Source organism: Callorhinus ursinus, unplaced genomic scaffold, assembly GCF_003265705.2.
Source record: "Callorhinus ursinus isolate GAN/ISIS: 27379988/994484 unplaced genomic scaffold, GSC_fseal_2.0 scaffold19, whole genome shotgun sequence".
Classification (NCBI taxonomy): domain Eukaryota; kingdom Metazoa; phylum Chordata; class Mammalia; order Carnivora; family Otariidae; genus Callorhinus; species Callorhinus ursinus.
In genome coordinates this window covers 7,289,756-7,304,898 of record NW_027397081.1, presented here as the reverse complement: position 1 = coordinate 7,304,898, position 15,143 = coordinate 7,289,756, and the positions used below count along the sequence as shown (strand labels likewise).

At 43.9% G+C, this 15,143-nt stretch overlaps 1 pseudogene; it reads right to left on the bottom strand.

Moving 5' to 3' along the window:
• The window catches only part of LOC112840601 (mitochondrial inner membrane protease subunit 1 pseudogene), a 32,165-nt pseudogene extending 18,780 nt beyond the window's left edge, over positions 1–13,385 (bottom strand).
• Between the last annotated feature and the right edge of the window lie 1,758 nt (positions 13,386–15,143).

Sequence of the window (15,143 nt, the reverse complement as noted above, 5' to 3'; positions counted from 1 at the left end):
GTGCATCCATGCCCTCAGCAATGGGAAAGATGAAATCATTGGCTGAGAAGTGTTTTATGTGTCTAGGACGGCGAACAATAAGCATATAAGAGAAACCGATAGTTTTCGCAGAAATGAAACTTCCTTTGTGTGGTTAGCACATGTGATTAAAACAAGAACTGCCGAGCGTGCTCATCACCCTGTTTGGGCTTTTCTGGATCTGAGGCACTTTCATTCCTTATACAGAAATAGGGAAAAGGACTTTTTCTTTCTCCCTCTTTAAAGATTAAAAAATAAATTCTTAAAGAGAGTAGTTCTCAACCTTGTCTACACATCAAAATTACCTGGGGCACTCCGAAATCTCTAGGTGCCTTGGGACCACTGCAGAGGGTCCTTCTTCAGTGGGGCTGGGTTGGGTTTTTGAATCAGTAGTTTCAAAGTCTTTCCAAATGATTCTGATGTGTTGCCAAGTTTGAGAACCACTTTAGTTAACTCACCTCTGGTCTCCTTTTTCCTTTTATTTATTTCAGAGAGAGCGAGACAGAGACAGAGAGACAGAGAGAGAAAGAGAGAGAGAGAACATAGGGGGAGACACAGAGGGAAAGAGAGAGAGAGAATCTCAAGTAGACTCCCCACTAAGCACGGAGCCCATGAGGGGCTCATCCCAGGACCCTGAGATCATGACCTGAACTGAAATCAAGAGTTGGCCGATCAACCAACTGAACCACCCAGGCGCCCCTCTTTTTTCCTTTTAAAGTAATCCCTCTTCAGGCGCCTGGGTGGCTCAGTCAGTTGGGTGTCTGCCTTCGGCTCAGGTCATGGTCCCAGGGTCCTGGGATCGAGCCCCATGTCGGGCTCCCTGCTCAGGGAGCCTGTTTCCCCCTCTCCCTCTGTGCTCTCCCTGCTTGTGCTCTCTCTCTGTCAAATAAATAAAATCTTTAAAAAAATAAAATAAAATAATCTCTTTTCTGAAAATTAAATGAACAATGAAAAAAATAATTCTGTGATCATATTTCTTAAAATAAAAGGAGGTGCATCCACTAGAACATCTGTGACCTTCTTGCGCTGCCCTCATCCGCAAGTGTGTTGTCGGTGGTGGTGAGCGGCTGGACAGCAGGCCCCAACAGGCAGCCTGGCTTTGGCTGAAGGACTCAGCGGGGTGTCCCAGATAGTCTCACTTGCTACCACTTCCACATGACTCCACGTGTCTACAACACAGCCCCGGATCTAAGTCTTCTCTCCGTTTGACAGACCACATTTTCCGACGAGGCTTTCTGAAAATATGACCCCTGGAACCATGTTCACCTCCCCCACTGGCCATGATGGCTCTGTTTCCTCTAGCAGATGTCAATAAAGACACACAACACTTCCTCTGAAACCCTTGGCGCCAGAAGTGTTTTGGAGTTCAGAACATCTCAGACTTTGGAAAGGCATGTTCTACATTCCATATTTTAGGGGCCCTTCCTTGGTAAGGTTGGAGGAACACCTGTAACCAAGCATTCTAATGTTTGCACAGGAAACACCTGATACCTCCCAGGAGGAGGTGGGCTGAAGAAAGACCATGAGGAGCCTCGCATCTGTGCAGGTCAGGCTTTGCCACTAAATGACATTGCTAGAAACTTTATGAATAAAACCCTTTTGAGTCCTGAGCTCTTTGGATTGGAGGCTGCAGATAAAGGAATGGAAGACTGGGCGGGGGTGGGGTAGCAGCACTATTTAAAACTTGGGCACAACTGATCTTGCCCTGACTTGACTATTTTTCTCATTGCTCGTAGCAGAGACATACTCACATGAAGGTATATGGATTTCCACTGTCAGTTGCATTCTGAGTGTTAACATTTTCCATTTGGTCAGAATTGGAAACCCCAGAGAACCCTAGATTTTTGGGGGTGGGCGGGGAGTCAAGCAAAAATAGATGAAACAAGAAGACAGTTAGCTGTTACCATTGAACCCTGGTGACAGAAGCTCAGAACTTAACTAGCTGACTGAAACCTCAGGGGCCACATTTTGCCTGTGGTCATCCTAGTAACTGTCCCTTCTTCGCCACCAGGTACCTTTCCACCTTGGGTGGTAAGTCAGATCATGTTCCTGGTTGTACTGGCCAAATTTCTGCTGTATTGGCCTTCTTCCTATCTGTCAGGACACGAGGCCAGGGGTTCCTGGGGGAAGGTTGAGCATGTTGTAGAGACTGAACTGTTACACTTCGTGTGTGTGGTCTCTGTTCTCACAAGGTGGCGAGGCCTGAGAGAACTTTGAGTTATGTGCTTTTATTTCTTATTATATTGGCTACTCTTTGAGAGATTTTTTTCCTGTGTATTCCTCAGAACATGTGGTAGCGTTGGTGGGTGGTTAAAAAAAATCCTATGTTTTCTTAATAGTTGATAGTAGAATTCCTTTTGGGAATAAATGGTGTTCAATAAAGAAAGCTCCTTGGAGCACTGGAGTATGGAAAAAAGAGGTCTACAGTAGGATTCAGAAGTCTGGGCAGAACAAATGGAGGGTAGAATTACTTGGTGTTTAAAAAATAGTTGGTGGTAGTGGGAGGGAGGGAACAGAAAGGAGAGAGATCGTCGGAGCAACACGGGAAATCAGCCAAAAGACTTCATAGAACGGGATGACTATTACTCAATTCTAATTGCTTCCCGGTCAGCAAGTCAACCCTATCCATTTCTTAATTTCTCTGAACTTTCTGCAAAACCTGCTTTGCAAAGTCTTTGTGTGAAAATTTGTTGTTTGTCTGTAAAACTAAGGAAGGTACCTCAAGAACCCAGGTGGCAAAAGAGAAAAAGCTGCAAAAGATGCCAAGTGGAGAAGAAAAAGTCAGCAGAATCAAGAGGTGGTCATGAGAACACAGGCCCCCGAGGGATATACGGAAATCTTGGAGAGGGCACCCTGCTCTCAACACGAAGTCTGTTGGAGACCACAAGCAGTCTTGCCTAGATTTTAAGAGACAGGATGACTTTGGGATGTCATCTAGATTAAGCAGTAAATGTTGGACAAAGGTTACAGAGAACATTAAACAATGATCCATGCTAGACTGACTTCACAGAATGCTACAGTCACGTGCATGACGGAGAGTCCTAGAAAGGGAATTTGAAGTTCTGGGTTTGAATTCTCTCTCTCTCTCTCTCTCTCTCTTTTTTTTTTTTTTCAACTTCCAGTAGCTTTCCCCACCTAGAATCTAGATACAATGAACCCTAGCAGGATAGTCTTCAATACGATTTAACTTTCCCACTTTGGGAGTTTTTTTGAAAATTTATTTATTTTTAATTTTTTCCCACTTTGGGTTCTTTAGACTACTTCAGTATTTGTAGATGTGAGAATTTATGTTCCAATAAGTGGGAAGCTAAAATTTGAGATTATACCAACCTATGTACTCCATATTGTTGTAGCTACGTACAATTTTATATGCCACATGTGGACTTTAGTACTGTAGAATTTGGCCTTCCTATAACAAGCTTATCTGTAAACAAAGATAATCTTTGCTTCTCTGTCCTAACCTATAAAGTGTTGCCACCACAGACCTTTTCACCATGTCCTTAAAAAACAGATGATTCTTCCTTTCAGACAATGGGGAAAGAAACCCAACAATTTCCACCCCCCCAAAAAAATGTTAATCCAGAATTATCAAATTTTGAAGTTTCAGAAGATGGAAAAACAGAAATAGATTATGGACAAGCCTTATCTAAGGCTTCTTCCTAAATAGGACTATAGGGATTTATAGTGTTGACCAAAAGAAGATACAGTTTTCTCATTAAACTTTGCTTCCATGGGACTCAAAATTCTGTGACAGATTTTTGATGAAGTTGTTTCCATGAAAAAGTACTGATTTTAAAAACTAATAAGTTAAAACTGCCACACACACACACACACACACACACACACACACCCCAAATGGTCCACAAAACATTTTCCTTACCTTCTGATGGTTTTACAAGGCACTATCATGAACCACTCTTTTATTATTAAACTTAAATGGTCAGTTCTGGGATGTTCTTCCATGACTAATTACCACTGAGGTGGCAGTATCAGGGATAATACCCATTTAGCCTTCTGAACTTCAGTCTCGGTGACCTTGCCAGCTCCAGCTGCCTTCTTGTCCACTGCTTTGATGGCACCCACAGCAACCATCCGTGTTATGTCACGAATAGCAAAATGACTCAGAGGATAGTCAGAGAAACTCGCAACATGCATGGGCTTGCCAGGAACCATATCAACAATGGCAGCAACACCAGATTTCAAGAACTTGGGGCCATCTTCCAGCTTCTTCCCAGAATGACAATTAATCTTCTCTTTCAGCTCAACAAACCTGCAAGCAACAGGAGCTTGTGGGACAATCCAGCAAGGTGCATAGCCAGCACTGATTTGGCCTGGACAGTTCGAGATGATCACCTGAGCTGTGAAGACAGCTGTTTCCAATGGTGGGTCATTTTTGCTTTCACCAGCTGCAGTGCCATGACAAATCTTGGACAGACATGTTCTTGACATTAAGGCCCACATTGTCTCCAGGAAGAGCTTCATTCAAAGAGCATTTCAACAGAGTTTACTTTAGTTGTAATGTTGATTAGAACAGAGGGGGCCATCAGGCGTGGTTTGAGAACACCAGACTCTACAGGGACAGTACCAATAGCATGAATTTGTAGATGTCCTGGAGGGGCAGATAGATGCAAGGGCTTGTCAGTTGGACAAGCTGGTGGCAGGATGCAATCTAGAACTTCAAGAAGTATGGCTTCACTGGCATTGCCATCTTTATGGGTGGCTTTCCAGCCCTTGAATCAAAGGATGTCTGCACTTGGCTCCGGCATGTGGTGGCCATTCCATACAGAAATGGACCCAAATGCTACTGTGTCGGGGTTGTAGCCAATTTCTTAATGCAGGTGCTGACTTCCTTCATGATTTCCTTGTCCCTCTTCTGGCTGGAGGGTGGCTCTGTGGGATCTACTTTGTTACCACCAACAATGAGTCGTTTCACACCCAGTGTGTAAGCCAGAAGGGCATGCTCCCAGGTCTGCCCATTCTTGGAGATGTCTGTTTCAGCAACACCAGCAGCAACAATCAAGAAGCACAGTCGGTGGGAGATATGCCTGTAATCATGTTTTTGGTAAAGTCTATGTCCCAGTGCATCAGTGATGGTTGCGTACTACTTGCTGGTCTGGAATTTCTACAGGGATATATCAATGGTGATAACCATGTTCATGTTCAGCTTTCAGTGTATCCAAGACCCAGGCATACTGAAAGGAGCCCTTTCCCACCTCAGCAGCTTCCGGCTCAAATTTTTCTGTGGTTCTGTTGTCAATCCCAGCATATTTGTAGATCAGGTGGTGGCAGACTTGCCCTAATCCATGTGTCCAGGGACAATGATATTAATATGAATCTTCTCCTTCCCCATTGTGGCTTAGATTTAAGGGTGGTTTTCATGATATCTGTGTCCTAGTGGCAAATCCATTGTGAAAAAGTGGGTTTGAATTCTGTGGCATTAAATAATCATGGAACTTCGGGAAGACACTCATTACTCTGAGCCGTAGGTTTCTTATCCGTCAGGAGAGAAAAGACATGAATTATTGGTTCTGTAATCTGTAAAATGGCTCCGACGGTAAATGGGATGCCCTAGGAAGGAGTGCAGAGTTTGGAATCAGATATCCGCATAAGATGTACCTGGGTTTGCACCTTGCCTCTGCCACTCACTGGGTGTGTGATATTCAGTTAGCTACTTATGTCCCTAAGTCTCAGTTTCTGCATCGATGGAGCAGTCTTAACACCACCTATGCCTCAGATGACTTTGAGAGGATTAAATATTTTAGTCTAGGTAGAGATGTTTGATAAATATTAGACACGTCTCTTTCAGATTTAAGTTATATTTCTTTGTGTAATTCTCTTCTCCGTAATCCTGCAAGAAAGACATTTCTGTTTCTGTCTTATAGAGCAGTTGAGCTTCACACCAACTCACCTCTGTTGAGCAGAAAAATAAATAACATGAAGTAACATTAATTCAAGTTTTTATTTTATCAATTATTTGAAAATTTAACAGCAATATTCAAATCCATATACTGCTATGGTTACTGACTCTAATGTACTCAGTATTAACCAAGAAAGCTCTATATAGGGAATGGTATCCAGAGAGGGGGTATATTTTGCCTACAGATTGTTTCATTATTATATAGTTTCTACATCTACTATAGAGATAATGCTTTTTCAACAACAATTTTAAATATCAAGTCAGTTTATTTTAATAATCCTGGAAAATACAGTAGTGGTGGACATCTTGCTCCCATTTTGTTTTTGTACCGTGGAGTGATTGGAAGTTGTAGCTGTCGGCAACTTCGTTCCTGTCCCCACGAAGCCAGGGGCAGCTCCAGTTAGATTTATAGTAAAAGGCGGCCCACAAAGAGAGAAGGTATGAAGTCCTCAATTCTCCTATGAAAATGGGAAGTTCTATTCTTTGTCTGGATAATCTTCCAACATTTCTCACTAAATAGCCAGCCATCATCAGGACACCTTGGGTAGAATATCATCTCATTAAGGACTGATTCTCCAGTCTCACTGGAGAACACCAAGGGTGAAGGGACAGGTCTTTCTGCCCCCTTTCTGTTCCTATTTCTTGGGTCCTTGGGCCTTCAGATTTAGTGAGGTTTGACGATAACCCCGGTCCATATCAATTCAATGTCCTGAAGACTTTATTCAACTCTGTGTAATCTGTATTTCTCAGTCTACCCCATTCATGCTGATCTGGGGATCATCTGCTCACATGGCTGTTATAGCTTTCACAGGGCCTGCGTATCTCAGAGGGGCATGAGAGGAGAGCTGAGGCTAGAACAAAGGTAGCACTACTATTTAAGGAAAGAAGAAAAGGGCTGACAGTGAGGACCAAGAGACAGAGGTCAGGGAGGTGAGCGGAGAACCGAGGAGAGTGGTGTTACCTTGGCGGCGGGGAGGAAAGACGCTCCTGTTTCTCAGGAGGTCTCAGGGGATTGACACGCATGCATCGGTTGTGACGCCAATCAGCACTGATGTGTGAGTTTTGTCCAGCAGTCCTCAGCTGTAGGAGGATGACACTCTCACCTTGGGGTAAAGCCGAGGAAGAGGAAGATGTGCTGAATGGTCTAAGGATGAGGAAGATATTAATGCAAGAATAAGGAGGAGGGGAAAGAAGCTGTTGAAGAAGTAGATTCATGTGTTGATTAAGTTTTAGATGAGGTGGGGTGCATGGGTGGCTCAGTCTGTTAAGCGTCGGACTCTTGATTTTGGCTCAGGTCATGATCTCAGGGTTGTGAGATCCAGCCCCATGGTGGGCTCCATGCTGAGCATGGAGCCTGCTTAAGATTCTCTCTCTCTTTCCTGGCTTCTGCCCCACAACTCCCACCCCCACTCATGCACGTGTGCCCTTTCTCTTTCTCTCAAAAAAAATTTTTTTTAGATGAGGTGATACTGTGATATGAAGTAGGCAGCCAGAATCTTGGTTAACATAACTGGGACTCAAAAGTCGCAGAGTTGGAACGAATGGTCAAATCTAGCAGAGTGCAAAGTCTAACAGAAATATACACGCGTTCCTCTACTTCTCCAAGGAATCAGCAGAGGGCTGAGTGAAACAGAGACAAGGACCGCTCCGCCCTCTCTTCCCCCTAAAGTGACAAGAAATCTTTAGATAACATTTTTCCTTTTTTAAAAGTGGATTTTGAAAGAGCAATAAACTAAATCAACACTTTTCTATCCGGACATAGGAACCACGTGAAGGTCAATTGGCAGTCTTCCGCGTGAAAAATTACCTTTCAGATTTTGTAGCTGACTTCAAATTCACTGATATAATATTATGAATAATATAGATAACATTCTATTTATTATGTAGTTATCGATGTTTTATATATACAGTAGAGAGACGAGTCTTGGTCCCCAGACTCAGTTAATCCAGAAAAACAATTTTTGTAACTCAACTGAACTCTATGCTCAATCCTCCTACTGTCAGGCTAAGAGTAACAAGCTCAGGTAATTTTTGGTTTCACCCTCTTTCTGGGGGGCAGAGACAAAGGCCCTAGAGCGATTTACATGTGCCTTGGCCAGTAAACTGGGGGAGCGGGAAGCCTTCTGGGCCTCAGCCACCTGCTCGTGTTGGCTTACTCTGCGACAGCATTTGGCCTGCATCACGGCCCTTTAGGATGGGGGCCTCGCACGGATGTGTGGCTGCGTCACTTAAGGGCAGGGAAACTTTAAGTGATGGACCACTATGCTGAGACTCCGTAAGAAGCCATTTCCTAGTCAGGGTATTGCTGCTTCCCCAGGGCACTGCCTAGAAAGAAGGGCACGTGGCTCCGGGACCCGTCACTCTCTCTGCTCTCATTGCCTCCTCCCTCAGCCCACAGAATAGCCTATTCTAGGCAGGGAGTGGAAGAAATGATGTCCCTTTGACCCCTGCTTCTCCCACACATGTTGTGTTCATGTCATCTCCAAAACTCTAGGTTCCAACCCCCCACCCCCAGATGCAGAGACAAAAAGTGCCCATTGGGTATTTCTGCTTTCTGACCAGCTGCATCCCTTCCCTGAGGCAACGAGCTCAGAGTTGCCCACAGGCTTGAAAAAGGGGAAATGGCTGGAGAAAGATGTGCCAAAGTGACCATATCACCACACTAAATTCTTTATTCTTGCAGCAGCAAAATAAAACAAACAAACAAAAACCCAAACCGGATAGGGTCTTAGATATTTGCATGAAAGCGTCCTTCCAAAAAAGAAGAATCTATAATTCTGCTGCTGTTAGGCGAGGCCAGGAAGGACAGGAGAAGCCGTGGGTAGTGGTTGAAGAAGAGAGCAGCAGGGGGTCAGACCCTGAGAGAAAGGGCTCTAGATGCGAGAGTCCTTGGCAAGAATCTTAAGAAATATTAGTCACCCAAACCAAAAACTTCTCTGACACCTCAGTGTGGACCCTGTCTCCTCTCTGGAAACCTCTAGCCATGACAGGGAGGCCCAGCCATTCTTTAATTCCAATTTCTCCTTGGACTGTGGCTTGACAGGACATCTCTCTCCATCCTCGGTGACCCTCAAGGTCCTGCCCTGGGGTCAGGACTGCGATGAAACATGGTGGCCTCGGAAATTTGATGGAAGCCCATTATCGATGAACATTTATTGATGCAGGCTGCTCAGGGCCCCACAATAAGGTCTCACATGTCATAAGCCTCCAGAGGCTTACAGCCACACCGTGGAGATGTGGTGTGTGTATCATCCCAGCACAGGGTGTCCCAAATGCCCTCTGTGCCACTGCCCCAGGAGTTTGGAGAAGGGGAAGAGTGTGAAACAGAACTCGGTTGCTGAGTCAAAAAGGCATATGCACTTGTGACACTTGCATCACAACTGCCTCGTGGAGCCCCATCTAAAAATAGTGCATGCTCCATCTGCAGAAGTTCTGACCTGAGCGGCTATGCCCGAGTTCAAGAAAGATGGTTATTCTTAGACCATTAGAAGCAACGAGAAGAAAGTCTCAACTGCAACAGCATCCACAATTAAGACTAATAATATCCGTCTCTCAGACATGTGCTTTGAAGGTCAAATGGACCACACAGGTGAGACTATGTAGAGGAAAGAATGGCAAGTGCCATTCAGACGTTTACTGGTATTGTTCATTATCATCATATATTCGAGAGGCGTAGCAGGGGCATCTGTACTTTGGTCTGACTACTAAATCCAGAGGGAGGTCCTTCTCTCCAAACTGATCACCCCGGTGTTTAAATCAGATTCTGGAATACCAAGGCCACCATTTCTAAATCGCATTTAAGATGAATGCCCTACCTTTTGAGATTTTACATTTTAGAAATGGATTCAATCAGAGAAGTACTTTGATGTTGTAAATACCTACACATCAGCTCATCTAGTTTTAAATTAATCAAAATATGTAGGCATCTTCACAGAAATTTCTCATATTCATAAAACAAGGCAATGGTTATTTACTTCCTCGTATCATAATACGTTTTGGGGAAATCTCTATGTGACTTACATAAGAGGAATAAATGCTGGTTTCGTGGAACTCCATTGTTGGAATAATGAATGCCTTAAAAAATACACTGATTCAAAGCCTGCCCAGTTCGCTCCCTCAGGCTGCGGAAAGTGTGCTCTAGTGAATCTTAGAAGGGAAGAAACTTCCCTTGCCCACTTCCTGTACATTCTTTGGAGCTGGGCTTCTGGCCAGTGCGAGCAGAAAATGACTAAGCTGTTAAAAGGTTAACAGCCAGCATGGTGTTCTCAGCCTCTCTCAAAGACACTTAGAAAACTAGTCACAGGGAACTAGGTAGAAGCCAGAGAACTCCCCAGAGAGTGCACTTGAACATATTATTCCACATGATTTCATATTTAAATTGGCTTGAATTCCCCAGGCACCCAGGGGGATGTCAGGGGAGGTGAAAAAGCACTGGGCCAGGTAGGGGCAGAGCCTGAGGAGGAAGCTGGTCTGGCATTAAAAGTGTGCTATAGATATTTCCCTGTGGTGAAAAAGCCCCACAATCATGAACATTTAGACAACCAGGAAAGAGCCATGTTTCTAAAAAATGAGGTTGAACTTCCAAGTGACATATGATCGTCTCTTCCGATACGTTCAGAATCCTGTCTTACATTAGCAAGGATTTCTTGTTCTTGAATCCTTCAGAAATGGCTTTTCAAGCGTCTCCTACTACAGCCAGAAACGTTAACACACACCTACCCTGCCCTCTAGACTAAAAAAGTCCAGGGATTATGAGCAAATGTCTGGGACATTTTGGTTAATTGGAGATGGTGTCGGGGGGCAACCTGTATAACCTTTGGTTGTCTTCACTACCGTGGCTTGAGAAGATTCAGGGTTGTGTTGGAAAGTGTGGGCAGAGGCAGGGGAATTTGGAAAACATAGAAAATTGTTTATTAGCCTTGTATGTTAGTGACCTTTCAATGGCAAAAGAGAAAAAGAAGTTTGCAAATCGTATGTTTCAAATGACAGAAATACAATAAATAGAATATGCACATATAGATAATAGAGAATAGAATCTGTTTAAAATACCTTGTAGGGCTGAAAATCTTTATCAAGTTTGCTATTTCACTCGGGGATAGATCCTCCCTAGACAAGGGGGGATTAGTCACAGGAGGAGGGAATTGAATTAGGAGGAGGTGGGATAAAATAGGGATAAAATTGAACAGAGACTTGGAAGCGAGGGATTTAGACTCAGCACAGTGCGGTGTGTAGGTTTGACAACAGACCACACAGGTGATGCACTGTGCGGTAGACAGCTTCGGGAGAACCCAATATGAGGGTGAGGGTGAAGAGATTCGACAATAGACAATTTCAGGCAAGCAGCATTCAAAGGTCTAACCAGCACTGCCCTAGAGAAATATGGAATTTCACATTTTCTCGTAGCTATATTTCAAAAAGTAAAAAGAAATAGGTCAAATAAATCCTAATGATATATTTTACTGAACCCAGTCCATCTGAAATACTATCCTAGCAACACACGGCTCTAGCTAAACTTAAGTGCTCAGCAGCTGTGTGTGACAACGAACCACCCAGAAATCAGTCAGGCTTTTGGCACCAGGGAAGTCTGTCAGACCCGAGGAAGACTAGCCTCATAATGACAGATGGAAATGGTTATGTTAGCTGGTAATTCACATACATACCTTAGGAAATTCATTTAAAAATGTCCACCTCCTCTGTAATAAAAGCTATAAAAATTAGAGTATCTGTGAGATACTATTTCTTACCTGTTAAAATTGACAAAGGTTTAAAAAGTTGCAGTTGTTTGTAGGTGGGCTAAAACGCCTATGCTGCTACTAGCAATGTAAACTGATGTCAACTGATGTACACTCTTTTGGAGAACAGCTTTACATTTCATGTCCAGACCTCTGAATTTTTTTTTTTTTTCAACTTCTAAGACTCTACAACAAAAAACAATAAAAACAATCACTTATTGAGTGTTCCTTATATCACAGATAAGATGCCTGGCGCTTCATGTATTTTATGTCTTTTAATTCCCACAACAACCTTATGATGGAGCTACTATTATCCAGTTTGAACCCTATAAAAATAAACCAAAGTATGGAAAAAATTTACATATCAATATGTTCTTATAGGGTTGTTAAAAGAAGAAAAAACAGAAGCCCTTTTACCCATTCCGCCCCTTCCCCAACACCTGAAGCTAAACCTCAATGTCTCAAAATCAAGGAGTGGGTCTGTAAGTGAAACTACTCGAAGGAATTGATATAGTCACCCAAGTATTCTTAAAGAATATGTAATGGCATAGAAAAATACATGTCTCAGTCTGTTATTGCTCAATAAGGCCGCATAACAAACCGGCGCTAAATCTGGGGGCCCGCAACCACCCGCATTTATTTCCCATGCAGATGTCTGCAGGGAAGCTAGGGTGGGGCTCTGCTTTTGGCTTCAGAAAAACTGGCTTTGGTTTCAGGCTCATGTATGAGACACTGTATTCATTTTGGAGCCGAGGGCCGAGGGGGCACCTGCTACCCGGGGGAAGCTCTTCTCATGGCCCACTCCTGGAGTGGAAGAGAGCAAGAGGGTAAGAGTATAACAGCACATTTTAGCATCTGCTTGCTTCATGGCTGCTAAATTTTCCTTGGCCAAAGTAAGTCATAGGGCCAAGCCTAAAGTCAAGGGGTGGGGAAGTACCCTATGCCTGCCATGAGAGTGTGACAAGAACGTGTATACATCATTCTACTACGAGGGAATAAGGACTTGGCACCAATCATTCCATCTACCACAGTCTGGTCTCCATCACCGTTATTCACATCCTTCGCACATACACTCATTCCCACCCTGACATCCCCCCAATCTCATTCTATGATGCCATCAGGCTAGAAAGATAGCAATGCTGTATTTACGTCAACTCCAGATGTGATTCCTCTTGGTCTGGAGACGTTTCAACCAAAAAGACAAGTTATCTGTCCCCTCCCACACGCAACATATAAAAACGGAACAGGAACAAGATGACCACAATGAACACCCCCATTCTAATAGGGGAAGAGCGAGAAGCCTTTAGCAGTCATGAGTTTATAGCAATCGTGAAGTCCTGGTAGGCAAATGTTGCCAGGTTCCTGTACCCTGGGGGCAGGGAATATTCCTGGATTAGACCCCAATCCTGGTCCCTGGGAATTGCTCTCCAGACCCACCTGACTTCTCCGCAGGCTCTTGCTTCTACTCTTCAGGAGGTCCTTCTTCCCTGGCCATGTCTGACGATGGCACTGGAGCCTATACCCAGTCCAGGGGCTGGGCAGCCTTCTCGGTCTGCTTTCTGCCTAAAGGAAGTTGGGCAAGGGGGAGGAATCCAGAGGTATCTGTGTATCTCAAAGAGTTACAATCACTTTTAATTCTGAGAGAATTTTTCTCAATGCAGTGTAATTTTTCCTCCCTGTAAATCCTAGACTTTCTGGGCTGTGTCTGTTCACTCTCAGTTCTATTTGCAAACCAGCTATGTTTTGCCTGAACCCATCTCTTATATCTTATCGTACCTTTTAAAATTAGCAGTGAGCCACTTACCCTGTCCACACTGTGCCTTGAACTTGCTTGCTCATTGTTCCAACTTTATCTCGTCCATTGTCTGTCAGTTTACCGCAGGTAACAGTTGGAAAAAAATGCGTCACTACTATAGCACATGGATCAACATTTTTCCACGCTCCGGTAACAATTTCCTCGTTGCCTTCTCCCCAGTCCCAAAGCCCATTGCACATATTTTGGGATTTGTTATGGCAGCACCCCATTTCTACTAATACTTTCTGTCTTGTTCAGCAATCGCCACAATAATGCCACGTACCAACCAACCAAAAACTCTCAGAGGCATGCAGCAATAAACATTAGTTTCTCACTCCTGTGGACTGTCTGAGGCCTGGCTCAGCTTGAAGTGGAGCATCTGCTGCCTCAGCTCCTGGCCTTGCGGGGTTGGGGGGGGGGTCTGTTCTACTTGTGGTACTTCTCCGGCTGTATGAGCACTTCTCATCATGGACAACCGCATTTCAAGAGAACACATCCAACCGCGACAGCACACCCCAAGCCTCTGCTGGCATCATGATGTATTCATCACGTCTTTATTCTGTATTTTCTGTGCTTTGGCCGCTTTGGGTTTTGTTGACCCTGGAGGGACTGCTATTCCAAGGAGCTGATTCCTAGAGATAGCAAACAATAGCCTTCAGGGCACCTTTCATATGCAAACCAGTTCAGAGGCCTTAACCCCTACTATCTCCTTTATCAAGCTCTTAGGCCAGTATCCTATTGGCCTAATTGCCCCATGGCCAGCGACCAGACAACTAAGGGACAGTCTCAAGGCCACAGAGCGCATTGAAATTATTCAAACTCGCCAATCCTGCATATCTTTCCTTGCTCACTCCTTCCCACAGAAACCACAACAGAGCTCTTGTTCACATTTTCCTATCAGGCCTTTCGCCTCCTGACTGGGCGAGTGCATTCCTGCGTGGCCAGTGGTATGGCATGCCCCCTTCTCTTGAGATCTGTGACTAGAACAAACTTTCTTTCCAATGACGGTTATTTCCTTACCTGTGGGCCTTGCCGTACCTAAATAATAAAACCTATACTGACCACGAATATCCTTTTGATCAACTTAAGTCACTTGGCCAAGCTCAAAGTCAAGGCGTGGGTAAGTACTCTCTGTCTCCCAGCTTGGCAAAAGCAATGCATATTTCTATTAGAATGGGGTGAAGGATTGGACACTTTTCACCAGAGTGGCAAAGGTGTGGATGTGTAATTCCGTTAGAGGGGAGTGAGGAATTATGACCAATAATTCAATCTGCCTCGCCGTGTATATATATATGTATATAAACTTAGATAAAAAATTGAGATATGCAACATGATTTCAGATATATAAAACAGAAACTATACAGAGAAAGAAGTCTTGAAAGAAAAACATTAAAATGTTAATAGGGTCTATCTTTGGGTGCTAGGGCTGTGAATTCTTCCTCTGTTTTCCAAATCGTCTCTCATGAGAATACATTCACTTTAAAATTAAAAATGTACTATATTAACTAGAAGCTTCTAATGGAGTCTTCTAAGTATTAAACTAAAATTGCTTGAATATCTTCTGCTTAAGGTCATGAACAGCAGGGGCAAAGGGGGATTGCCATTGATTCTACCTGTACAGGAGGACAGAGACACTCCAGAGTAGGGACTCAAGCAGCGTCTGACATGGGCTGTGCTCTTT